This window comes from Oncorhynchus mykiss, chromosome 8 (assembly GCF_013265735.2).
Source record: "Oncorhynchus mykiss isolate Arlee chromosome 8, USDA_OmykA_1.1, whole genome shotgun sequence".
Lineage (NCBI taxonomy): Eukaryota > Metazoa > Chordata > Actinopteri > Salmoniformes > Salmonidae > Oncorhynchus > Oncorhynchus mykiss.
The window spans coordinates 84,933,569-84,960,914 of NC_048572.1; the positions used below are offsets into that span (position 1 = coordinate 84,933,569).

General features: G+C 43.3%; 1 long non-coding RNA gene across 1 annotated transcript in view; it reads left to right on the forward strand.

The window, feature by feature from the left end:
- The first annotated feature begins 9,405 nt into the window (after positions 1 to 9,405).
- The window catches only part of LOC118965569, a 22,025-nt gene continuing 4,084 nt past the window's right edge, over positions 9,406 to 27,346 (forward strand). The window contains exons 1-2 of the long non-coding RNA XR_005052978.1: positions 9,406 to 9,627; positions 9,880 to 10,217. This is a non-coding gene — a long non-coding RNA (uncharacterized LOC118965569). The remainder of the gene's footprint in view (positions 9,628 to 9,879; positions 10,218 to 27,346) is intronic.

Here is a 27,346-nt window from a genome sequence, read left to right on the forward strand (position 1 = left end):
ACGTTACAGATGAAGGAACTGACTAGCGACCTGACTCACCACCTTGTCCAGAGCGCTGTGTTCTGATTTATACTGTAAGTCAACAAGGAAGGCACCCAAGGTGAGGCGCAGAGAGCCCCTCCCTGATTGGCTGCGGAGCGCCCCCACCAGGAAGCTGCTGCTGGCCTGGAACCTGTTTGGGGAGAACACTTCCTCCAGCGGCTTGGACCAGCAGGAAGTCCTTGGGGAGAGCCCCTTCCTGATTGGCTGGGAAGCTGATCAGTGCCAATGCTGCCGCGGCCTCGCTGCGGATCCTACGTCTCAGGGAAGAGAGCTTCCTGTGGAGCTGAGACCCCATGCCAGGAGGCAGGCCGAGCTGGACCGCAGGTACTGTAGTTACACAGCACTGACAGTAGGTGGCAGTGTTACTCTTTGTTGTAATGTTACTCTTTATAACGGCTGTCTTGTAGTATATACAGATACTTTAAAAAATAACTACAGTGACCTTAAAGGGGGATAATATATCTCAATCAACTCCTATTTAACCCATCTAAGGGGGTGTCATGTTATTCCCTTTGTACTTTACCAGAGTCATAGTGAGTAGAGTGCCATTTCAGACACCCCCTAACAGGTTGTTTTCTCCACTTCTTCAGGTCGAGTCCTGTGGTGAGGTTTGAGACCCTGGAGGGGGGGGGGGGGGGGGGGGGGGGGGGGCAGGTGGTCCTACGGAGCCATGCGGAGGGGGAAGCTGGCCGGGCCGTGTGTTTCCCCACTAGGGAGCCCCGGTACGCGCCTCCTCCCATCCTCGTCCTCCCACCCCACCAACCAGGATGGCGCAGTTTATTTTTTTATTTTATTTAACTAGGCAAGTCAGTTAAAAACAAATTATTATTTTAAAATGACGGCCTACCCCTCCTATCCCCCCCCTAACCCAGACGACGCGGGGCCAATTGTGTGCCACCCTATGGAACTCCCGATCATGGCCTGTTGTGACACAGCCCGGGATCAAACCAGGGTCTGTAATGACACCTCTAGCACTGAGATGCAGTGCCTTAGACCGCTTTAGACCGGAAACAGTGGTAGAGGAGGGGGAAGAGATGGAGCCGGATGGAGGGACCCAGGTGTCCCAGAAAAAAATTGGACTGTCAGTTTCAGTTGATCCCGTAATCCTGCATCCAGGGTGAAATTCTCAGGTGGTTTAGACGCAGGCTGTCCTGAGCTGTGGTTCTGAAGATTAAACAGTGAAGGTTTAGAAGCAGGCTGTCCTCAGCTGTGGATCTGAATGAGACCAACAGATAGTAGAATGAGAACAACAGGTAGCAGAATGAGAACAACAGGTAGTAGAATGAGAACAACAGGTAGCAGAATGAGAACAACAGGTAGCAGAATGAGAACAACAGGTAGCAGAATGAGAACAACAGTTAGCATGAGAACAACATGTAGTAGAATGAGACCAACAGGTAGCAGAATGAGAACAACAGGAAGCAGAATGAGAACAACAGGAAGCAGAATGAGAACAACAGGAAGCAGAATGAGAACAACAGGAAGCAGAATGAGACCAACAGATGGCAGAATGAGAACAACAGGTAGCAGAATGAGAACAACAGGTAGTAGAATGAGAACAACAGGTAGCAGAATGAGAACAACAGGTAGCAGAATGAGAACAACAGGTAGCAGAATGAGAACAACAGGTAGCAGAATGAGAACAACAGTTAGCATGAGAACAACATGTAGTAGAATGAGACCAACAGGAAGCAGAATGAGAACAACAGGAAGCAGAATGAGAACAACAGGAAGCAGAATGAGAACAACAGGAAGCAGAATGAGAACAACAGGTAGCAGACTGAGAACAACAGGAAGCAGAATGAGAACAACAGGTAGAAGAATGAGAACAACAGGTAGAAGAATGGGAACAACAGGAAGCAGAATGAGAACAACAGGAAGCAGAATGAGAACAACAGGAAGCAGAATGAGAACAACAAGTAGAAGAATGATAACAACAGGAAGCCGAATGAGACCAACAGGTAGCAGAATGAGAACAACAGGTAGCTTGAGAACAACAGGTAGCAGAATGAGACCAACAGGTAGCAGAATGAGAACAACAGGTAGCTTGAGAACAACAGATAGTAGAATGAGAACAACAGATAGTAGAATGAGACCAACAGGTAGCAGAATGAGAACAACAGGTAGCAGAATGAGAACAACAGGTAGCAGAATGAGAACGGGAAGCAGAATGAGAACAACAGGAAGCAGAATGAGAACAACAGGAAGCAGAATGAGAACAACAAGTAGAAGAATGAGAACAACAGGAAGCCGAATGAGACCAACAGGTAGCAGAATGAGAACAACAGGTAGCTTGAGAACAACAGGTAGCAGAATGAGACCAACAGGTAGCAGAATGAGAACAACAGGTAGCTTGAGAACAACAGGTAGTAGAATGAGAAACAGGTAGCAGAATGAGAACAACAGGTAGCAGAATGAGAAGAACAGATAGTAGAATGAGAACAACAGATAGTAGAATGAGACCAACAGGTAGCAGAATGAGAACAACAGGTAGCAGAATGAGAACAACAGGTAGCAGAATGAGAACGGGAAGCAGAATGAGAACAACAGGTAGAATAAGGAGACCAACAGGTAGCAGAATGAGAACAATTGGTAGTAGAATGAGAACAACAGTTAGCATAAGAACAACAGGTAGTAGAATGAGAACAACAGGTAGTAGAATGAGAACAACAGGTAGGGGAATGAGAACAACAGGTAGTAAAATGAGAACAACAGGTAGCAGAATGAGAACAACAGGTAGCAGAATGAGACCAACAGGTAGCAGAATGAGAACAACATGTAGCAGAATGAGAACAACATGTAGCAGAATGAGAACAACATGTAGCAGAATGAGAACAACAGGTAGCAGAATGAGAACAACAGGTAGCAGAATGAGAACGGGAAGCAGAATGAGAACAACAGGAAGCAGAATGAGAACAACAGGAAGCAGAATGAGAACAACAAGTAGAAGAATGAGAACAACAGGAAGCCGAATGAGACCAACAGGTAGCAGAATGAGAACAACAGGTAGCTTGAGAACAACAGGTAGCAGAATGAGACCAACAGGTAGCAGAATGAGAACAACAGGTAGCTTGAGAACAACAGGTAGTAGAATGAGAAACAGGTAGCAGAATGAGAACAACAGGTAGCAGAATGAGAAGAACAGATAGTAGAATGAGAACAACAGATAGTAGAATGAGACCAACAGGTAGCAGAATGAGAACAACAGGTAGCAGAATGAGAACAACAGGTAGCAGAATGAGAACGGGAAGCAGAATGAGAACAACAGGTAGAATAAGGAGACCAACAGGTAGCAGAATGAGAACAATTGGTAGTAGAATGAGAACAACAGTTAGCATAAGAACAACAGGTAGTAGAATGAGAACAACAGGTAGTAGAATGAGAACAACAGGTAGGGGAATGAGAACAACAGGTAGTAAAATGAGAACAACAGGTAGCAGAATGAGAACAACAGGTAGCAGAATGAGACCAACAGGTAGCAGAATGAGAACAACATGTAGCAGAATGAGAACAACATGTAGCAGAATGAGAACAACATGTAGCAGAATGAGAACAACAGGTAGCAGAATGAGAACAACAGGTAGCAGAATGAGAACGGGAAGCAGAATGAGAACAACAGGAAGCAGAATGAGAACAACAGGAAGCAGAATGAGAACAACAAGTAGAAGAATGAGAACAACAGGAAGCCGAATGAGACCAACAGGTAGCAGAATGAGAACAACAGGTAGCTTGAGAACAACAGGTAGCAGAATGAGACCAACAGGTAGCAGAATGAGAACAACAGGTAGCTTGAGAACAACAGGTAGTAGAATGAGAAACAGGTAGCAGAATGAGAACAACAGGTAGCAGAATGAGAACAACAGATAGTAGAATGAGAACAACAGATAGTAGAATGAGACCAACAGGTAGCAGAATGAGAACAACAGGTAGCAGAATGAGAACAACAGGTAGCAGAATGAGAACGGGAAGCAGAATGAGAACAACAGGTAGAATAAGGAGACCAACAGGTAGCAGAATGAGAACAATTGGTAGTAGAATGAGAACAACAGTTAGCATAAGAACAACAGGTAGTAGAATGAGAACAACAGGTAGTAGAATGAGAACAACAGGTAGGGGAATGAGAACAACAGGTAGTAAAATGAGAAGAACAGGTAGCAGAATGAGAACAACAGGTAGCAGAATGAGACCAACAGGTAGCAGAATGAGAACAACATGTAGCAGAATGAGAACAACATGTAGCAGAATGAGAACAACATGTAGCAGAATGAGAACAACAGGTAGCAGAATGAGAACAACAGGAAGCAGAATGAGAACAACAGGTAGAAGAATGAGAACAACAGGTAGCTTGAGAACAACATGTAGCAGAATGAGACCAACAGGTAGCAGAATGAGAACAACAGGTAGCAGAATGAGAACAACAGGTAGCAGAATGAGAACAACAGGTAGTAGAATGAGACCAACAGGTAGCAGAATGAGAACAACAGGTAGCAGAATGAGAAGCAGACCTTCAAATGAGAACCTTATAGACACCATCATACCAACACAATTTATTTGATTTCTTGTCTAACTTGAATTTTTCCAGCTTTGAGTTAAGTTGGTTTAAACACCTTGTACATGAGAATATACAGTTTAGGAGCTGGAGAGACATTTGCAACAAGATGTTTGTCTTGAGTTTCACACCTATGATCCAAGAGTGACTGATTGTTCCTGTAATATAAATAAGAGTTCTTATTGTCCTGTGATTAAAATCAGATGTAATTTGTCACTTGGTTCGTAATCAACAGGTGTAGACTAACAGTGAAATGCTTATGTCACGACCCCCCGCCCGAAGTTGACTCCCCCGCCTGTTCAGGCGGAGCTCTGCGGTCGTCGTCACCGGCCTACTAGCCGCTACCGATCCCTTTTTCTTTTCGGTTAGTTTTGTCTCATTAGTTACACCTGTTCCTATTTTGTGTGTGTGTGATGTTCTTCCCTATTTTAGCGTATGGAACCCGCCCCTTTGTTGTGCGGGATTATTTTGATGTTCACGTTGTATTCGTTGGTGTTGTTCGTTGCTCTGGACCTTGTTACCCGTTGTTTTGGGTTGGTCAGTGTTTTGCGCCCTGCGTGTTTGGGCATTTCATTTTGGTGCCACATTAAAGTGCACTTTTCCCCTGGACCTCTCTGCTCTCTGCGCCTGATTCCTCGCTGCACACCCAGCCAGCCGTGACAGCTTTCTTACTTCCTAACAATGCAGAGAGAAACAGAATAGTAAAATAATAACACACAGAATAAAATAATGAGTAAAAATAACTTGGCTATGTACACAGGGTACCAGTACCAAGTCATTGTGCAGGGCTGCAAGGTAATTAAGGTAGGTATGTACAGAAAGTACTCACACCCCAAGACTTTTTCAACATTTTGCTGTCTGAATGCTTGAATTTGTATTGGATAATATTGAGATTTTGTGTCACTGGCCTACGCACGATACCACATAATGTCAAATTATGTTTTTAGACATTTATACACAATTAAAAATAACAAATCTGTAATGTCTTGAGTCAATAAGTTTTCAACATCTTTGTTATGACAAGTCTAAATAAGTTCAGGAGTAAACAGGTGCTTAACAAGTCACATAATAAGTTGCATGGACTCACTGTGTGTGTAATAATAGTGTTTAATGTACCGGCTGTCGTAGGTGGAAGAAGGAGAGGACCAAGGTGCAGCGTGGAACGGGTTCATGATCTTTTAATTACACTGAACACTATAACAAAATGGAACAAACAAAACAGTCCTGTCTGGTACAGAGACAGAAAACAACTACCCACCACTCAAGGGTGAAAACAGGCTGCCTAAGTATGGTTCTCAATCAGAGACAACGACTGACAGCTTCCTCTGATTGGGAACCGTACCAGGCCAAACACCTAGAAATACAAACATAGAACAAAACATAGAATGCCCACCCCAACTCACGCCTTGACCAACCTAAAATAGAGACAGTGACAGTTTAACCTCTTGAAGCTAGGGGGCACTATTTTTATTTTTGGAAAAATAACTTTCCCAAAGTAAACAGCCTATTTCTCAGGACCAGATTCTAGAATATTCATATAATTGACAGCTTATGATAGAAAACACTCTAAAGTTTCCAAAACTGTATTGTCTGTGAGTTTAACAGAACTGATATTGCAGGCGAAAGCCTGAGAAAAATCCAATCAGGAAGTGACTCTTATTTTGAAAGCTCTGTGTTCCTATGCATTCCCATTGACCATTGAAAGGGATATCAACCAGATTCCTTTTTCTATGGCTTCCCTAAGGTGTCTACAGACACAGGCCTTTATTTTGAAGAATGAACGTGAACGACCATATTACGTAAGTGGTCAGGTGGGGGCTCTCAGAGGCCATTGTTCCTCCCGGTCCTAGTGAAAAGCCAACTGTCCCGGTTTATATATTATCGAATAGATATTTGAAAGGATTGATTATAAAAAACTTTGCCATGTTTCTGTCGATATTATGGATATAATTTAGAATTTTTGTCTGCGTTGTCGTGACCGGTGGATTCCTGGGCATAACGCACCAAACTAACAGAGGTATTTGGATATAAAAAATATCTTTATGGAACAAAAGGAACATTTGCTGTCTAACTGGGAGTCTTGTGAGTGAAAACATCCGAAGATCATCAAAGGTAAACGGTTAATTTGATTTATTTTCTGATTTTCGTGACCAAGCTTCCTGATGCTAAGTGTACATAATGCTAGGCTAGGCTATCGATAAACTTACACTAACGCTTGTATTGCTTTCGCTGTAAAGCATAATTTCAAAATCTGAGACGACAGGGTGATTAACAAAAGGCTAAGGTGTGTTTTGCTATATTTCACTTGTGATTTCATGAATATGATTATTTTCTAGTAATATTTTTTGACTGTTGCGCTATGCTATTCAGCGTTGCTGATGACAAATATACCGGATCAGGGATGGGTAGTTCCATGATTGTTGAATGACTACCTCAACTCTGTACCCCACACATACAATTATCTGTAAGGTTCATCAGTCGAGAAGTGAATTTCAAACACAGATGCAACCACAAAGACCAGGGAGGTTTTCCAATGCTTCGCAAATGGCACCTATTGGCAGATGGGTAAAAAATGAAATAATTAAATAACAGACATTGAATATTCCTCTGAGCATGGTAAAGTTATTCATTACATTTCGGATGGTGTATCAAAACAACCAGTCACTACAAAGATACAGGCGTCCTTCCGACCTCAGTTGCCAGAGAGGAAAGAAACCGTTCAGGAATTTCACCATGCGGCCCATGTTGACTTTAAAACAGTTACAGAGTTTAATGGCTGTGATTGGAGAAAACTGAGGATGGATCAACAACGTTGTAGTTACCCCACAATATTAACCTAAATGATAGAGTGCCTGTACAGAATAGAAAATATAGCAAAACATGCATCCTGTTTTCAATAAAACACTAAAGTAAAACTGCAACAAGTGTGGCAAAGAAATTAACTTTATGTCCTGAATACAAAGCGTTATGTTTGGGGCAAATCCAACACATCGCTGATATTTTCAAGTATGGTGGTTTCTGCATCATGACTATGCTTGTCATCGGCAAGGACTAGGGAGTTTTTTGGCCAACAGATTTTCTCTCAGAGTTTTCATTCAATAGGGCTTTTCAGTACATTTATTTAAAGCCATCCCTTTAAATTAGGTGTACCTTTCATTTTTAAATATAATGCATATTCGTTTCCTTTTCGTCACCAATTGATAGATTTTTTTTTTAAATACTCTGATCTTGTATATTATTTTGCGTTAGTATTTATGAATAATAATTTAAAAAAAGAGGTTTGGAGAGCATTTACGCACAAAATATATTGGTGAATCTAAAATACAGTGGTGTTTTTCCTCCTGAAAGTTGACATATTCAGTTGTTCAATCCATGAAATATTAGAAGGTGAGAAAAGTGAACAATAGGGGTTGAACAGTATTCCTATTAATCTACCCCGATAATCCTCATTAATCATAGAACTGTGATGACAACGGTCCAGTCGCTGTGAACCGTGTGCCAGGCTCCAGGTTTAACTGCTAGGTATGGTCTGCGTTCCATAATGATTCCAATAGGCTACATGTCCTAAATTATTTCACAACTTGTCATACTTTAGCCTGATATGATCCACTATTTCTAACAATACTCAGGAACAACCACACTAACATGACAGAGGAAAGAAAGGCAAACTAACGATGTAATGGAATGGTAGAGAAATTAACATGAAATTATCTGGCAACAGCTCTGGTGAAAGTTCCTGCTGTCTACATGCCAATTGCACACTCCCTCAAAACTTGAGACGTCTGTGGCATTGCGTTGTTGTGACAAAAGTGCACATTTTGAAGTGGAATTGTATTGTCCCCAGCACAAGGTGCACCTGTGTAATGATCATGCTGTTTATAATTAGCTTCTTGATATGCCACATCTCTGTCAAGTGGATGGATTATCTTGGCATAGGATAAATGCTCACAATTGTAAACACATTTGTGCACAATATTTTAGAGAAATAAGCTTTTTGTGCGTATGGAAGATTTCTGCTATCTTTTTATTTCAGCTCATGAAACATGGGATCACTTTACATGTTGCGCTGATATTTTTGTTCAGCGTACATTCCATTTAAGCACGCTTAGCTTGAGTCGGTATTCCTCCCTTTTATAATATTATAATCCACGTCAATATATTGTTTTTGTTTCCTTTGTTGAAGCTAAGTCAAATCAAATCAAATCAAATCACAAAAAAAAAAGTTGACATTCTGGAAGATGGCTTTTAAAGAAGAGGCGAAACACTAACAGCTTCCTGCACTACAACTTGCACACTTTCTATCAGCTTCCTGCGCTACAGCTTCCTGCGCTACAGCTTCCTGCGCTACAGCTTCCTGCGCTACAGCTTCCTGCACTACAGCTTCCTGCGCTACAGCTTCCTGCACTACAGCTTCCTGCGCTACAGCTTCCTGCACTACAATTTACACACTTTCTTTTGCTCTTTTCCCTCCCTCCCTCCCTCCCTCCCTCCCTCCCTCCCTCCCTCCCTCCCTCCCTCCCTCCCTCCCTCACTTACTTGTTTTAACTCTAAAGACTCAGAAAGAAAGGGACCTCTGATCTCATTGATTTGCAGCCATACATGCTTATTAAGGTGTCAGACAAGATATACTTGTCCCTGGCAGAAGGTGTCCAAATCATCCCGTAGCACTCGTCCGTCAGCCAGAGACACAGACGGCGAGATTAGCATGTCCAAAGTAATCAGACTAGCTGCGCGAACAACTAGAAAAAGAAGAGGGGGGGTTTAGGAGGAAAAGAGGCAGAGACAGGAGGAGGAATGAAGAGAGGGAAGAGGAGGGGGGAAAGGGAGGAGTACGAGTAAGTTGGAAGAAGGGAAAAAAGAGGATAGGGCGGTGGAGCAACAGTTGGGAAGAGAGGCAGCTGAGAGGCTACGTGCTCCAGTGAACTATTCTCCAGAACCCATCTCATCTAGTGATTCAAAGCCTTTTCCTTACTGTGGTCTCGCCCACTCTGCTTGTAGCCTTGCTGTGACTGGTGGAGGAGCATACAGCTGAAGAGGTAAGTACAAGAGCTGTTCTACTACACTTATGGGGTGCTACATTATCAGAGAAGGACTGGAGTCATGGTCCTTAACTTTACGGTACTTAGCGTTACTTGACTTAGCTTTACTTGGCTTAAAGTTACTCAGCTCTGCTTAGCTTTACTTGACTTAGGGAACTGCATCAGTATAAAGAGAGAAGAGTTTTGTGAAATGTCTCAAATGCCTCTTTCCCACTCTGAGTTGAACCTTACCTTTTCTTACTCATCAAGTCATACACAAATATGAGGCTCACTCATCACTTCTTCAATCAAGATGTGAATTTCTACCAGATTTAACGTTTGGAAGAGTCACACCACAATGAATGGATGAGAGAGACGAGCGAGAGAGCGAGAGAGCGAGAGAGAGAATCAACACAATCACTTCAGCGGCTGCAGTACACATGGATCCAGAGGATTGAGAGGAGGAGAGGGACACACGGTGGTTTCCTTCCCCACTCCGAGGCCACGATGCTGGGCTTATCCCGTCGCCGGCTCCTGCCTGCTCCAGAGTTCAGCTGGAGAAGACGATGCTAGGCAGCTAAATCTGGATTAACAGACCTGGGCAGACGGTAAGGACACCGCTCCTTTTGTTAGTATAAGCTGGGAGCTTAGTGGGAAGGTGTTAGGTTCCCCTGTAGGTGTTAGGTGCCCCTGTAGGTGTTAGGTGCTGTATACTGACAGCATTGGTTGGTTCATCAGACAGCAATTGGCCAGGAAGCAGCAAACACACCATAGATTAGATTTATGTCAACAATGTTTATTCTAGCTTCAACCTCGTGTTACTAGGTCTACGTCCCAAATGGCACCCTACTCCCTATTTAGTGCACTATTTTCTGAGTGGGTCCATTGGGCTCTGGTCAAAAGTAGTGCACTATATATGAAATAGTCTGCCCTTTGGGACAACGTGTACGTAATTGTTTGAGGTGTGATTTGACATTTGGACTGGTGTTGATGTTATTAAGACCTCGACATCATGATCTTAGTTAACATACTGCGACGTCATGATCTTATTTAGCCTACTGCGACTTCATGATCTTATTTAGCCTACTGCGACTTCATGATCTTATTTAGCCTACTGCGACGTAATGATCTTATTTAACCTACTGTGACATCATGATCTTATTTAGCCTACTGCGACGTCACGATCATATTTAATTAACCTACTGCGACTTCATGATCTTATTTAGCCTACTGCGACGTAATGATCTTATTTAACCTGCTGCGACGTAATGATCTTATTTAACCTGCTGCGACGTAATGATCTTATTTAACCTGCTGCGACGTCATGATCTTATTTAACCTACTGCGACGTAATGATCTTATTTAACCTGCTGCGACGTCATGATCTTATTTAACCTACTGCGACGTAATGATCTTATTTAACCTACTGCGACGTAATGATCTTATTTAACCTGCTGCGACGTCATGATCTTATTTAACCTGCTGCGACGTCATGATCTTATTTAACCTGCTGCGACGTAATGATCTTATTTAACCTGCTGCGACGTAATGATCTTATTTAACCTGCTGCGACGTCATGATCTTATTTAACCTGCTGCGACGTAATGATCTTATTTAACCTGCTGCGACGTCATGATCTTATTTAACCTGCTGCGACGTAATGATCTTATTTAACCTGCTGCGACGTCATGATCTTATTTAACCTACTGCGACGTAATGATCTTATTTAACCTGCTGCGACGTCATGATCTTATTTAACCTGCTGCGACGTAATTATCTTATTTAACCTGCTGCGACGTAATGATCTTATTTAACCTGCTGCGACGTCATGATCTTATTTAACCTGCTGCGACGTAATGATCTTATTTAACCTGCTGCGACGTCATGATCTTATTTAACCTACTGCGACGTCATGATCTTATTTAACCTGCTGCGACGTCATGATCTTATTTAACCTGCTGCGACGTCATGATCTTATTTAACCTGCTGCGACGTAATGATCTTATTTAACCTGCTGCGACGTCATGATCTTATTTAACCTGCTGCGACGTAATGATCTTATTTAACCTACTGCGACGTCACAATCATATTTAACCTACTGCGACATCACAATCTTATTTACCCTGCTGTGACATCACAATCTTATTTAACCTACTGTGACGTCATGATCTTAATTAACCTGCTGTGACATCATGATCTCATTTAACCCACTGTGTTGGCAGAAGTTACTTCTGATTCAGTCTGTAAATGTCAAACACATTTCAGATATGTCTTTTCTGCTTGAACATCACGAGAGCAGTATTCAACCTGTGCGAAGTGGTTTTCTTCTCCATAGACTTCCACAAATATCAAAATGTGTGATATAGTCCAGTAGATAAAAGCCAAAACAATGTTTAAGATGTTCCTATAATGTATAGAATACCAAGTTAGATTATTTTCACAAATCACATATTGCCTGGACTAATATTAGTTTTGTAAAGATGTACTTTAGCTAGTTCAAATAAAGTGACTGATTGAACGAATCCTCACTTATCAGTATCTGTAATTTGGCAGTACGCCCAGTCCTTGTTTTGAGAACCAACCAGCTGGTGCGGCTGTAGAACCTTTTGAGGATCTGAGGACCCATGCCAAATCTTTTCAGTCTCCGGAGGGGTAATGGGTTTTGTTGTGCCCTCTTCACGACTGTCTTGGTGTGCTTGGACCATGTTAATTTGTTGGTGATGTGGACACCAAGGAACTTAAAGCTTTCAACCTGCTCTTCTGCAGTCCCGTCGATGAGAATGGGGGCGTGATGGTGTTGGAGTCGTGCCTGGCCGTGCAGTCATGAGTGAACAGGGAGTACAGGAGGGCACTGAGCAACCACCCCTGAGGGGCCCCTGTGTTGAGGATCAGTGTGGCGGATGTGTTGTTACCTACCCTTACCACCTGGGGGCGGCCGGTCAGGATGTCCAGGATCCAGTTGCAGAGGGAGGTGTTTAGTCCCAGAGTCCTTAGCTTATTGATGAGATTTGAGAGCGCTATGGTGTTGAACACTGAGCTGTAGTCAATGACTAGCATTCTCACATAGGTGTTCCTTTTTTTCCAGGTGGGAAAGGGCAGTGTGGAGTGCAATAAAGATAGCATCATCTGTAGATCTGTTGGGGCATATCCAAATTGGAGTGGGTCTAGGGTTTCTGGGATGATGGTGTTGATGTGAGCCATGACCAGCCTTTCAAAGCACTTCATGGCTACAGACGTGAGTGCTACGGGTCAGTAGTCATTTAGGCAGGTTACCTTAGTGTTCTTGGGCACAGGGACTATGGTGGTCTGCTTAAAACACATTGGTATTACAGACCCAGACAGGGAGAGGTTGAAAGTGTCAGTGAGGACACTTGCCAGTTGGTCAGGGCATGCTCGCAATGCACGTTCTGGTAATCCGTCTGGCCCTGCGGCCTTGTGAATGTTGACATGTTTAAAGGTCTTACTCAGCTATGCAGAGCGTGATCACACAGTCGTCTGGAACAGCTGGTGCTCTCATGCATGTTTCAGTGTTATTTGCCTCGAAGCGAGCATATAAGTAGTTTAGCTCATCTGGTAGGCTTGTGTCACTGGGCAGCTCTCAGCTGGGCTTCCCTTTGTAGTCTGTAATGGTTTGCAAGCCCTGCCACATTCGATGAGCGTCAGAGCCGGTGTAGTACGATTCGATCTTAGTCCTGTATTGATGCTTTGCCTGTTTAATGGTTCGTTGGAGGGCATTGCGGGATTTCTTATAAGCTTCCGGGTTAGAGTCCCTCTCCTTGAAAGCGGCAGCTCTAGCCTTTAGCTCAGTGTGGATGTTACCTGTAATCAATGGCTTCTGGTTGGGGGATGTACGGTCACTGTGGGGACGACGTCATCGATGATTATTGATTAATCCAATGACTGATGAAGTGTACTCCTCAATGCCATCGGAGGAATCCCGGAGCATATTTCAGTCTGTGCTAGCAAAACAGTCCTTTAGTTTAGCATCTGCCTCCTCTGACCATGTTTTTATTGTTCTAGTCACTAGTGCTTCCTGCTTTAATTTTTGCTTGTACGCAGGAATCAGGAGGATAGAATTATGGTCAGATTTGCCAAATGGAGGGCGAGGGAGAGCTAAGTATGTATCTCTGTGTGTGGAGTATAGGTGGTCCAGAGTCCTTTTTCCTCTGGTTGCACATTTAACATGCTGATAGAAATTTGGTTAAACAGAATTAAGTTTCCCTGCATTAAAGTCTCCGGCTGCTAGGAGCGTCGCCTCTGGGTGAGCGTTTTCTTGTTTGCTTATGGCGGAATACAGCTCATTCAATGCGGTCTTAGTGCCAGCCTCTGACTGTGGTGGTATGTAAGTCACTACAAAAGAATACAGATGAAAATTATCTCGGTAGATAGTGTGGTCTACAGCTTATCATGGGATACTCTACCTCAGGCGAGCAATAGCTCGAGACTTCCTTAGATGTCGTGTACCAGTTGTTATTTACAAAAATACATAGTCCGCCGCCCCTTGTCTTACCAGATGACACTGTTCTATCCTGCTTGTACAGCGTATAACCAGCCAGCTGTATGTTGATAGTGTCGTCATTCAACCACGACTCCGTGAAGCATAAGATGTTACAGTTTTTAATGTCCCGTTGGTAGTTTAATCTTCCGCCTAAATAGTCGATTTTATTGTCCAAAGATTGCACGTTTGCTAGCAGAATGGAGGGAAGTGGAGGTTAATTAGATCGCCTAAGAATTCTCAGAAGACAGCCCGACCGTCGGCCCCTCTTTCTCCGCCTCCTCTTCACGCAGATCACGGGGATCGGGGCCTGTTCCCGAGGAAGCAGTGTATCCTTTGCGTCGAAAAAAAGGCATCAGGACTGCAGAATCCTTTATTTTTTCTCATTGCTGCATTAATTTTGTTGGAACCTCTCCAGTTTGCTGATAATAAACAATTATTCGTTTAAGATTGACTTTGAGTGGTAATTTACACGACACAGTAAACCCCATTCAAGGTAAAGAGCCGACAGCCTTGTTAGAAAATGAGTGGATGTGAGACCAACGTGTCGATAACACGTAGGCTGTTTCATCATCTCTTCAAGCTTCCTGTCTCTTCTGGAAAAGAACAAGTGTTACGTTGATCATGAAGAGGATAAGACGCACATACACACAGTGCAGATGACGGGGCTTCGCTGTTCCCTCACCAATATTCTCCCATACTATACATGCGGTAGATCCACACATCAGCCCATATGTCATATGTCAACAGACCTATCCCTATGTCAACATACCTATCCCTATATCAACATACCTATCTCTATGTCAAATGTCAACAAACCTATCCCTATGTCAACATACCTATCTCTATGTCATATGTCAACAGACCTATCCCTATATCAATGTACCTATCCCTATGTCAACATACCTATCTCTATGTCATATGTCAACAGACCTATCCCTATGTCAACATACCTATCCCTATATCAACATACCTATCTCTATGTCACATGTCAACAGACCTATCCCTATATCAATGTACCTATCCCTATGTCAACATACCTATCCCTATGTCATATGTCAACATACCTATTCTTATGTCATATGTCAATATACCTATCCCTATATCATATGTCAACATACTTATGTCTATGTCAACATACATATCTCTATGTCAGCATACCTATCCCTATGTCAACATACAGTTGAAGTCGGAAGTTTACATACATCAAAGCCAAGTACATTTAAACTCAGTTTTTCACAATTCCTGATATTTAATCTTAGTAAAAATTCCCTGTTAGGCCACTTTATTTTATGAATGTGAAATGTCAGAATAATAGTAGAGAGAATGATTTATTTCAGCTTTTATTTCTTTCATCACATTCCTAATGGGTCAGAAGTTTACATACACTCGATTAGTATTTGGTAGCATTGCCATTAAATTGTTTAACTTGGGTCAAACGTTTCGGGTAGCCTTCCACAAGCTTCCCCCAATAAGTTGGGTTTTGGCCCATTCCTCATGACAGAACTGGTGTAACTGAGTCAGGTTTGTAGGCCTCCTTTTTCACACAAGCGTTTCAGTTCTGCACACAAATGTTCTATTGGATTGAGGTCATGGCTTTGTGATGACCACTCTAATACCTTGACTTTGTTGTCTATAAGCCATTTTGCCACAACTTTGGAAGTATGCTTGGGGTCATTGTCCATTTGGAAGACCCATTTGCGACCAAGCTTTAACTTTAACTGATGTCTTGAGATGTTGCTTCAATATATCCACATAATTTTCCTACCTCATGATGCCATCTATTTTGTGAAGTGCACCAGTCCCTCCTGCAGCAAAGCACCCCCACAACATGATGCTGCCACCCCCGTCCTTCACGGTTGGGATAGTGCTCTTCGGCTTGCAAGCCTCCCCCTTTTTCCTCCAAACATAATGATGGTCATTATGGCCAAACACTTCTATTTTTGTTTCATCTAATCAGAGGACATTTCTCCGAAAAGTACCATAGTCTGGCTTTTTTATGGCGGTATTGGAGCAGTGGCTTCTTCCTTGCTGAGCGGCCTTTCAGGTTATGTTGATATAGGACTTGTTTCACTGTGGATATAGATACTTTTGTACCTGTTTCCTGCAGCATCTTCACAAGGTCCTTTGCTGCTGTTCTGGGATTGATTTGCACTTTTCGCAACAAAGTATGTTCATCTCTAGGAGACAGAACGCGCCTCCTTCCTGAGCGGTATGACGGCTTCGTGGTCCCACGGTCTTTATACTCGCGTACTATTGTTTGTACAGATGAATGTGGTACCTTCAGGCATTTGGAAACTGCTCCCAAGGTTGAACCAGATTTGTGGAGGTCTGCAATTTATTTTCTGAGGTCTTGGCTGATTTCTTTTGATTTTCCCATGATGTCAAGCAAAGAGGCAGTGAGTTTGAAGGTAGGCCTTGAAATACATCCACAGGTACACCTCCAATTGGCGTCAAATTATGTCAATTAGTCTATCAGAAGCTTCTAAAGCCATGACATCATTCTCTCTACTATTATTCTGACATTTCACGTTCTTAAAATAAAGTGGTGATCCTAACTGACCTAAGACAGGTAATTTTTACTAGGATTAAATGTCAGGAATTGTGAAATACTGAGTTTAAATGTATTTGGCCGAGGTGTATGTAAACTTCAGACTTCTACTGTATCTCCAACTGTATCTCAACTTCCGACTTCAACTGTATCAACGTACGTCATCACACCCTTGACAGCAGTAGTGAGTCTCAGCTGTGGCCTGAAGGATTACATGCACCACTACCTGGGCCTGGGCTGGCTCAGCAGGTCACTAGTGATTAACCTGTGTTAACCTGGGAGAAGTGATACCTGCCTACCTGACTGCCTGCCTGGGATTCCCTCTCTCTCTGTAGCCTTCCTGACCCTGATACAGATGTAGGGTTGAGAAACCCTCCTGGGTTGGAACAAAATGGGAGTTGACTTTCCTCTCTCTGCACAAAGCTTTCCTTACAGCTCTGTGTTAAAGCTGGGCTGGAACTAAAACCTGAATGCTCAACAGTTCTCCAAGACTGGAATTGCGCATCCCATGTAAAGAGTTGTGTTTCTTGTGGACCGGCACCGATTCCTGGGACGTTACTGGCCAGACCCTCATTGATTTATAATACTGAGCTGGGAGAAAAGTTTCCCGTTTCAAGGATCAGTTGACCAGTTTAACAGATCAATTCGTTTCAAGTGACCAGTTCAACAGATCAATGAAAAGAAACCAAGTGCTACCGAGCATGTTTTAGTCTATATGCTACAGTAGGTGTGTAGACCTACTCTACATCCTCAGCCTGCCCATCCCACCACACGTGTATAGACCTTCACCTACCAATCCCAGGTGTTATCCCACGTGACCATAGATAAACTGGGAGGCATTAGAGGGTAATCCAGCCCTGATCTTTGCAGTATGTCCCCATTTCCCTTCAGAGCAGCTACTCTCTATCCCTGACCTTACTTCGTGCTTTGTGATGTTCAGAACATGGGGAGAGGGAAGACAGGATGTAGAAACACTTTTTTTTAATTAAATTTTTATTTCACCTTTATTTAACCAGGTAGGCTAGTTGAGAACACCTTTATTTAACCAGGTAGGCTAGTTGAGAACACCTTTATTTAACCAGGTAGGCTAGTTGAGAACAAGTTCTCATTTGCAACTGCGACCTGGCCAAGATAAAGCATAGCCGTGTGAACAGACAACAACACAGAGTTACACATGGAGTAAACAATAAACAAGTCAATAACACAGTAGAAAGAAAGAGAGTCTATATACATTGTGTGCAAAAGGCATGAGGAGGTAGGCGAATAATTACAATTTTGCAGATTAACACTGGAGTGGTAAATGATCAGATGGTCATGTACAGGTAGAGATATTGGTGTGCAAAAGAGCAGAAAAGTAAATAAATATAAACAGTATGGGGATGAGGTAGGTAAAATTGGGTGGGCTATTTACCGATAGACTATGTACAGCTGCAGCGATCGGTTAGCTGCTCAGATAACAGATGTTTGAAGTTGGTGAGGGAGATAAAAGTCTCCAACTTCAGCGATTTTTGCAATTTGTTCCAGTCACAGGCAGCAGAGAACTGGAACGAAAGGCGGCCAAATGAGGTGTTGGCTTTAGGGATGATCAGTGAGATACACCTGCTGGAGCGCGTGCTACGGGTGGGTGTTGCCATCGTGACCAGTGAACTGAGATAAGGCGGAGCTTTACCTAGCATGGACTTGTAGATGACCTGGAACCAGTGGGTCTGGCGACGAATATGTAGCGAGGGCCAGCCGACTAGAGCATACAGGTCGCAGTGGTGGGTGGTATAAGGTGCTTTAGTAACAAAACGGATGGCACTGTGATCAACTGCATCCAGTTTGCTGAGTAGAGTATTGGAAGCTATTTTGTAGATGACATCGCCGAAGTCGAGGATCGGTAGGATAGTCAGTTTTACTAGGGTAAGTTTGGCGGCGTGAGTGAAGGAGGCTTTGTTGCGGAATATAAAGCCGACTCTAGATTTGATTTTAGATTGGAGATGTTTGATATGAGTCTGGAAGGAGAGTTTACAGTCTAGCCAGACACCTAGGTACTTATAGATGTCCACATACAAGTCAGAACCATCCAGGGTGGTGATGCTAGTCGGGCGTGCAGGTGCAGGCAGCGAACGGTTGAAAAGCGTGCATTTGGTTTTACTAGTGTTTAAGAGCAGTTGGAGGCCACGGAAGGAGTGTTGTATGGCATTGAATCTCGTTTGGAGGTTAGATAGCACAGTGTCCAAGGACGGGCCGGAAGTATACAGAATGGTGTCGTCTGCGTAGAGGTGGATCAGGGAATCGTCCGCAGCAAGAGCAACATCATTGATATGTACAGAGAAAAGAGTCGGCCCGAGAATTGAACCCTGTGGCACCCCCATAGAGACTGCCAGAGGACCGGACAGCATGCCCTCCGATTTGACACACTGAACTCTGTCTGCAAAGTAGTTGGTGAACCAGGCAAGGCAGTCATTAGAAAAACCGAGGCTACTGAGTCTGCCGATAAGAATATGGTGATTGACAGAGTCGAAAGCCTTGGCAAGGTCGATGAAGACGGCTGCACAGTACTGTCTTTTATCGATGGCGGTTATGACATCGTTTATTACCTTGAGCGTGGCTGAGGTGCACCCGTGACCGGCTCGGAAACCAGATTGCACAGCGGAGAAGGTACGGTGGGATTCGAGATGGTCAGTGACCTGTTTGTTGACTTGGCTTTCAAAGACCTTAGATAGGCAGGGCAGGGTGGATATAGGTCTGTAACAGTTTGGGTCCAGGGTGTCTCCCCCTTTGAAGAGGGGGATGACTGCGGCAGCTTTCCAATCCTTGGGGATCTCAGACGATATGAAAGAGAGGTTGAACAGGCTGGTAATAAGGGTTGCGACAATGGCGGCGGATAGTTTCAGAAATAGAGGGTCCAGATTGTCAAGCCCAGCTGATTTGTACGGGTCCAGGTTTTGCAGCTCTTTCAGAACATCTGCTATCTGGATTTGGGTAAAGGAGAACCTGGAGAGGCTTGGGCGAGTAGCTGCCGGGGGGGGGGGGGGGGGGGGGGTTGATATAGACCCACAGGTTGATACAGACCCACAGGTTGATACAGACCCACAGGTTGATACAGACCCACAGGTTGATATAGACCCACAGGTTGATACAGACCCACAGGTTGATACAGGTTGATACAGACCCACAGGTTGATACAGACCCACAGGTTGATATAGACCCACAGGTTGATACAGACCCACAGGTTGATACAGACCCACAGGTTGATACAGACCCACAGGTTGATACAGACCCACAGGTTGATACAGACCCACAGGTTGATATCAACCCTAACCCACAGGTTGATACAGACCCACAGGTTGATACAGACCCACAGGTTGATATAGACCCTAACCCACAGGTTGATACAGACCCACAGGTTGATATAGACCCACAGGTTGATACAGACCCACAGGTAGATATAGACCCACAGGTTGATACAGACCCACAGGTTGATACAGACCCACAGGTAGATATAGACCCTAACCCACAGGTTGATACAGACCCACAGGTTGATACAGACCCACAGGTTGATACAGACCCACAGGTTGATACAGACCCACAGGTTGATACAGACCCACAGGTTGATATAGACCCTAACCCACAGGTTGATACAGACCCACAGGTTGATATAGACCCACAGGTTGATACAGACCCACAGGTTGATACAGACCCACAGGTTGATACAGACCCACAGGTTGATACAGACCCACAGGTTGATACAGACCTACAGGTTGATATAGACCCACAGGTTGATACAGACCCACAGGTTGATACAGACCCACAGGTAGATACAGACCCACAGGTTGATACAGACCCACAGGTTGATACAGACCCACAGGTTGATACAGACCCACAGGTTGATATAGACCCACAGGTTGATACAGACCCACAGGTTGATATAGACCCACAGGTTGATACAGACCCACAGGTTGATATAGACCCACAGGTTGATATAGACCCACAGGTTGATACAGACCCACAGGTTGATATAGACCCACAGGTTGATATAGACCCACAGGTTGATACAGACCCACAGGTTGATACAGACCCACAGGTTGATACAGACCCACAGGTTGATACAGACCCACAGGTTGATACAGACCCACAGGTTGATACAGATCCACAGGTTGATATCGACCCTAACCCACAGGTTGATACAGACCCACAGGTTGATACAGACCCACAGGTTGATATAGACCCATAGGTTGATATAGACCCACAGGTTAAAACAGACCCACAGGTAGATACAGACCCACAGGTTGATACAGACCCACAGGTTGATAGAGACCCACAGGTTGATACAGACCCACAGGTTGATATCGACCCTAACCCACAGGTTGATACAGACCCACAGGTTGATACAGACCCACAGGTTGATACAGACCCACAGGTTGATACAGACCCACAGGTAGATATAGATCCACAGGTTGATATAGACCCACAGGTTGATACAGACCCACAGGTTGATACAGACCCACAGGGTTTCCATCATTTAAATCTATTATGTAATGTAATTACACTGCAATAAACAATGTAAACAGTTCCAACCCTCCTTCTGGCCACAATACCTGTTCCATTCCAAACTTCCAAACATTCCAACCTTCCAAACATTCCAACCTTCCTTAGATATACGTTTGGTCCTCTGAGTACACTCTCTCACTCGCTCACTCTCTCACTCTCTCACTCACACACACACACACACACACACACACACACACACACACACACACACACACACACACACGTACGTTTTGTCCTAAGAGAATTATTCTCTTATCAAATCTGGTGAACCACTTTGGAGAGTTCTGGTCTGGCTTTGCTCCCCTGTTAGTTTACTGTTTCCAGACCTGGTCTGGGGAAATGTTTTGCTTTCTACAGTCAAGATGAAACAAATACTAACTGGCTAATGATGAGGTTGTACTGTACTATCCCTCAGAGAGAGTGAGAGAGAGAGAGAGAGAGAGAGAGACTAGACAGCGCGAGAGAGAGAAACTAGAGAGCGAGAGACTAGACAGTGCGAGAGACTAGACAGCCTGTGAGAGAGAGACAACGAGAGAGACTAGACAGCGCGAGACAGAGAGATCAAGAGACTAGACAGCGAGAGAGAGAGACTAGACACCGAGAGATAGAGAGGCACAACTACGACAACATAACCAACAAAAACGGGTCACAACTCCTGCAGCTCTGTCGCACGATGAGTATGTACATAGTCAATGGTAGGCTTCGAGGGGACTTCTATGGTAGGTACACCTACAGCTCATCTCTTGACAGTAATACTGTAGACTACTTTATCACTGACTCTCTCAGAGCGTTCAGTCAGCCCACTGACACCACTATCAGATCACAGCAAAATCACAGTCTACTTGAACAGAGCAATACGCAATCATGAGGCATCATAGCCAAAGGAACTGATTAATATTAATTAAGAAATGCAATAGATGGAAGGAAAGTAGTGTGGAAACCTACCAAAAAACAATTAGGCAACAACAAATTCAATCCCTTCTAGACAACTTCGTGGACAAAACGTTCCACTGTAATAGTGAAGGTGTAATCTTAGTAGAAAACCTAAACAGTATATTTGATCTCTCACCTTCCCTATCAAATCTAAAAATGCCAAACAGAAAACCAAAGAAAATGAACAACAATGACAAATGGTTTGATGAAGAATGCAAAAACCTAAGAAAGAAAGTGTCAAACGTGTCCAACCAAAAACATAGAGACCCAGAAAACCTGAGTCTACGCCTTCACTATGGTGAATCACTAAAACAATACAGAAATACACTACGGAAAAAGAAGGAACAGCACGTCAGAAATCAGCTCAATGTCATTGAAGAATCCATAGACTCTAACCACTTCTGGGAAAATTGGAAAACACTAAACAAACAACAACACGAAGAATTACCTATCCAAAATGGAGATGTGTGGATAAACCACTTCTCCAGTCTTTTTGGCTCTATAACAAAGAACAAACAGCAAAAATATATACATGATCAAAATCAAATCTTAGAATCAACTATTAAAGACGACCAGAACCCACTGGATTCTCCAATTACATTGAATGAACTACAAGACAAAATATAAACCCTCCAACCCAAAAAGGCATGTGGTGTTGATGGTATCCTCAATGAAATGATCAAATATACAGACAACAAATTCAAATTGGCTATACTAAAACTCTTTAACATCCTCCTTAGCTCTGGCATCTTCCCCAATATTTGGAACCAAGGACTGATCACCCCAATCAACAAAAGTGGAGACAAATTTGACCCCAATAACTACAGTGGGATATGCGTCAACAGCAACCATGAGAAAATCCTCTGCATTATCATTTACAGCAGACTAGTTCATTTCCTCAGTGAAAACAATGTACTGAGCAAATGTAAAATTGGCTTTTTACCAAATTACCATACGTCAGACCACGTATTCACCCTGCACACCCTAATTGACAAACAAAACAAAGGCAAAGTCTTCTCATGCTTTGTTGATTTCAAAAAAGCTTTTGACTCAATGTGGCATGAGGGTCTGCTATACAAATTGATGGAAAGTACACCAAATCCAGGTACACAAACAACAAGTGTGCGGTTAAAATTGGCAAAAAAACACATTTCTTTCCACAGGACCGTGGGGTGAGACAAGGATGCAGCTTAAGACCCACCCTCTTCAATATATAGATCAATGAATTGGTGAGGGCACTAGAACAGTCTGCAGCACCCGGCCTCACCCTAGAAGAATCTGAAGTCAAATGTCTACTGTTTGCTGATGATCTGGTGCTTCTGTCACCAACCAAGGAGGGCCTACAACAGCACCTAGATCTTCTGCACATATTCTGTCAGACCTGGGCCCTAACAGTAAATCTCAGTAAGACCAAAATAATGGTGTTCCAAAAAAGGTCCAGTCACCAGGACCACAATTACAAATTCCATCTAGACACCATTGCCCTAGAGCACACAAAAAACTACACATACCTCGGCCTAAACATCAGCGCCACAGGTAACTTCCACAAAGCTGTGAACGATCTGAGAGACAAGGCAAGAAGGGAATTCTATGCCATCAAAAGGAACATAAAATTCAACATACCATTTAGGATCTGGCAAAAAATACTTGAATCAGTTATAGAACCCATTGCCCTTTATGGTTGTGAGGTCTGGGGTCCGCTCACCAACCTTGAATTCGCAAAATGGGTCAAACACCAAACTGAGACTCTACATACAGATTTCTGCAAAAATATCCTCTGTGTACAACGTAGAACACCAAATAATGCAGGCAGAGCAGAATCAGGCCAATACCCGCTAATTATCAAAATCCAGAAAAGAGCCATTAACCTTTCTGATCTCCCCATCCCGGATCCGGGTTCGTGAATACAGACTCAAGCTCATTACCATAACGCAACGTTAACTATTCATGAAAATCGCAAATGAAATGAAATAAATATGCTAGCTCTCAAGCTTAGCCTTTTGTTAACAACACTGTCATCTCAGATTTTCAAAATATGCTTCTCAACCATTGCAAAACAAGCATTTGTGTAACAGTATTGATGGCTAACGTAGCATTTAGCATTAGCATTCAGCTGGCAACATTTACACAAAAAAACAGAAAAGCATTCAAAAAAATCATTTACCTTTGAAGAACTTCAGATGTTTTCAATGAGGAGACTCTCAGATAGCAAATGTTCAGTTTTTCCTGAAAGATTATTTGTTTAGGACAAATCGCTCCGTTTTCTGCGTCACGTTTAGCTATGAAAAAACCCCTGTATCCAGGATTGTGTAAATCTATCAGCAAGCTCATTAGCATAACACAACGTTAACTATTTATGAAAATCGCAAATGAAATGAAATAAATATGCCATCTCTCAAGCTTAGCCTTTTGTAAACAACACTGTCATCTCAGATTTTCAAAATATGCTTCTCAACCATAGGAAAACAATAATTTGTGTAAAAGTAGCTAGCTAGAGTTAGCATTTCGCGTTAGCATTTAGCGTTAGCATTAGCGTTAGCATCCAGCACGCAACATTAACAAAAACATAAAAGCCTTCAAATAAAATCATTTACCTTTGAAGAACTTCTGATGTTTTCAATGAGGATACTCTCAGTTAGATAGCAGATGCTCAGTTTTTCCAAAAAGATTCCTTGTGTATTAGAAATAGCTCCGTTTTATACATCACATTTGGCTACCAAAAAAAATCCATAAATTCAGTCCTCAAAACGCAAACTTTTTTCCAAATTAACTCCATAATATCGACTGAAAACATGGCAAACGTTGTTTAGAATCAATCATCAAGGTGTTTTTCACATATCTCTTCATTGATACATCGTTCTTGGACACATGCTTTCTCCCCTGAATCAAATGGTAAAGTGGAAGCAGCTGGCAATTGCGCACCGAATTCGACGCAGGACACCAGGCGGACACTTGGAAAATGTAGTCTCTTATGGTCAATCTTCCAATGATATGCCTACAAATACGTCACAATGCTGCTAAGACCTTGGGCGAACGACAGAAAGTGTAGGCTCATTCGTTGCGCAATCACAGCCATATAAGGAGAGAATGGAAAACAGAGCTTCAGAAATTCTGCCTGGGTGATGCATCATCTTGGTTTCGCCTGTAGAATGAGTTCTGGGGCACTTACAGACAAAATCTTTGCAGATTCTGAAACTTCAGAGTGTTTTCTTTCCAAAACTGTCAAGAATATGCATAGTCGAGCATCTTTTCGTGACAAAATATCGCGCTTAAAACGGGAACGTTTTCTATCCAAAAATGAAATAGCGCCCCTAGAGCTCTAAGAGGTTAAATTCTACAACCACCTAAAAGGAAGCGATTCCCAAACCTTCCATAACAAAGCCATCACCTACAGAGAGATGAACCTGGAAAAGAGTCCCCTAAGCAAGCTGATCCTTGTTCACAAACCCACCCCACAGAGCCCCAGGACAGCAGCACAATTAGACCCAACCAAGTCATGAGAAAACAAAAAGAGTATTACTTGACACATTGGAATGAACTAACAAAAAAACAGAGCAAACTAGAATGCTATTTGGCCCTAACCAGAGAGTACACAGTGGCAGAATACCTGACCACCGTGACTGACCCAAACGTAAGGAAAGCTTTGACTATGTACAGACTCAGTGAGCATAGCCTTGCTATTGAGAAAGGCCGCCGTAGGCAGACATGGCTCTCAAGAGAAGACAGGCTATGTGCTCACTGCCCACAAAATGAGGTGGAAACTGAGCTGTATTTCCTAACCTCCTGCCAAATGTATGACCATATTAGAGACACATATTTCTCTCAGATTACACAGACCCACAAAGAATTTGAAAACAATCCCAATTTTGATAAATTCCCATACTATCTATTGGTTGAAGAACCACAGTGTCACAGCAGCAAGATGTGTGATCTGTTGCCACAAGAAAGGGGCAACCAGTGAAGAACGAACACCATTGTAAATACAACCCATATTTATGTTTATTTATTTTCCCTTTAGTTACAACCCTGTATATAGACATAATATGACATTTGAAACGCCTCTATTCTTTTGGAACTTCTGTGAGTGTGATGTTTTACTGTTAATCTTTATTGTTTATTTAACTTTGGTTTGTTATCTACTTCACTTGCTTTGGCAATGTTAACATATGTTTCACATACCAATAAAGCCCTTAAATAGAAATTGAGAGAGAGACTAGACAGCGAGAGAGAAACTAGACCGCGCGAGAGAGAGAGAGACTAGACCGCGCGAGAGAGAGAGAGACTAGACAGTGAGAGAGAGAGAGACAGCAAGAGAGACTAGAAAGCGAGAGAGTGACTAGACAGCGAGAGACAGAGAGACTAGACAGCGAGAGAGAGAGACTAGACAGCGAGAGAGAGACTAGACAGCGAGAGAGAGAGACTAGACAGCGAGATACTAGACAGCGAGAGAGAGAGAGAGACTAGACAGCGAGAGAGAGAGAGACTAGACAGCAAGAGAGACTAGACAGCGAGAGAAAGACTAGACAGCGAGAGAGAGACTAGACAGCGAGAGAGAGAGACTAGACAGCGAGATAAAGAGACTAGACAGTGAGAGAGAGAGAGACTAGACAGCGAGAGAGAGAGAGAGAGAGAGAGAGAGAGACTAGACAGCGAGAGAGAGAGAGACTAGACAGCAAGAGAGTGAGAGAGCGAGAGAGAGACTAGACAGCGAGAGAGAGAGAGAGAGACTAGACAGCGAGAGAGAGAGAGAGAGAGACTAGACAGCGAGAGAGAGAGAGACAGCAAGAGAGACTAGAAAGCGAGAGAGTGACTAGACAGCGAGAGAGAGAGAGACTAGACAGCGAGAGAGAGAGACAGCATGAGCAAGAGACTTGACAGCGAGAGAGAGAGAGAGAGAGAGACTAGGCAGCAAGAGAGAGAGTTGGAAACAGAGGTGGTAATTATTTTAAATTGACAGCACCTACTATAGTGCCACAGTCCCTAATGCCAGAGGAGAGAGGGAGGAGAGGGAGGAGGTAGAGGAGAGGAAAGAGGGAGAGGAGAGGAGCGAGAGAGGAGAGGGAGGAGGTAGAGGAGAGGGAGGGAGGAGAAGAGAGGGAGGAGAGGGGTAACAGCTTGTTTATATATACACACATGTTCACTGAGGAACCTAGAATATGTGGCTCAAATGGTACCCTATGCCCTTTGGTCTTTGGTCAAAAATAGTGCACTATAATAGGGAA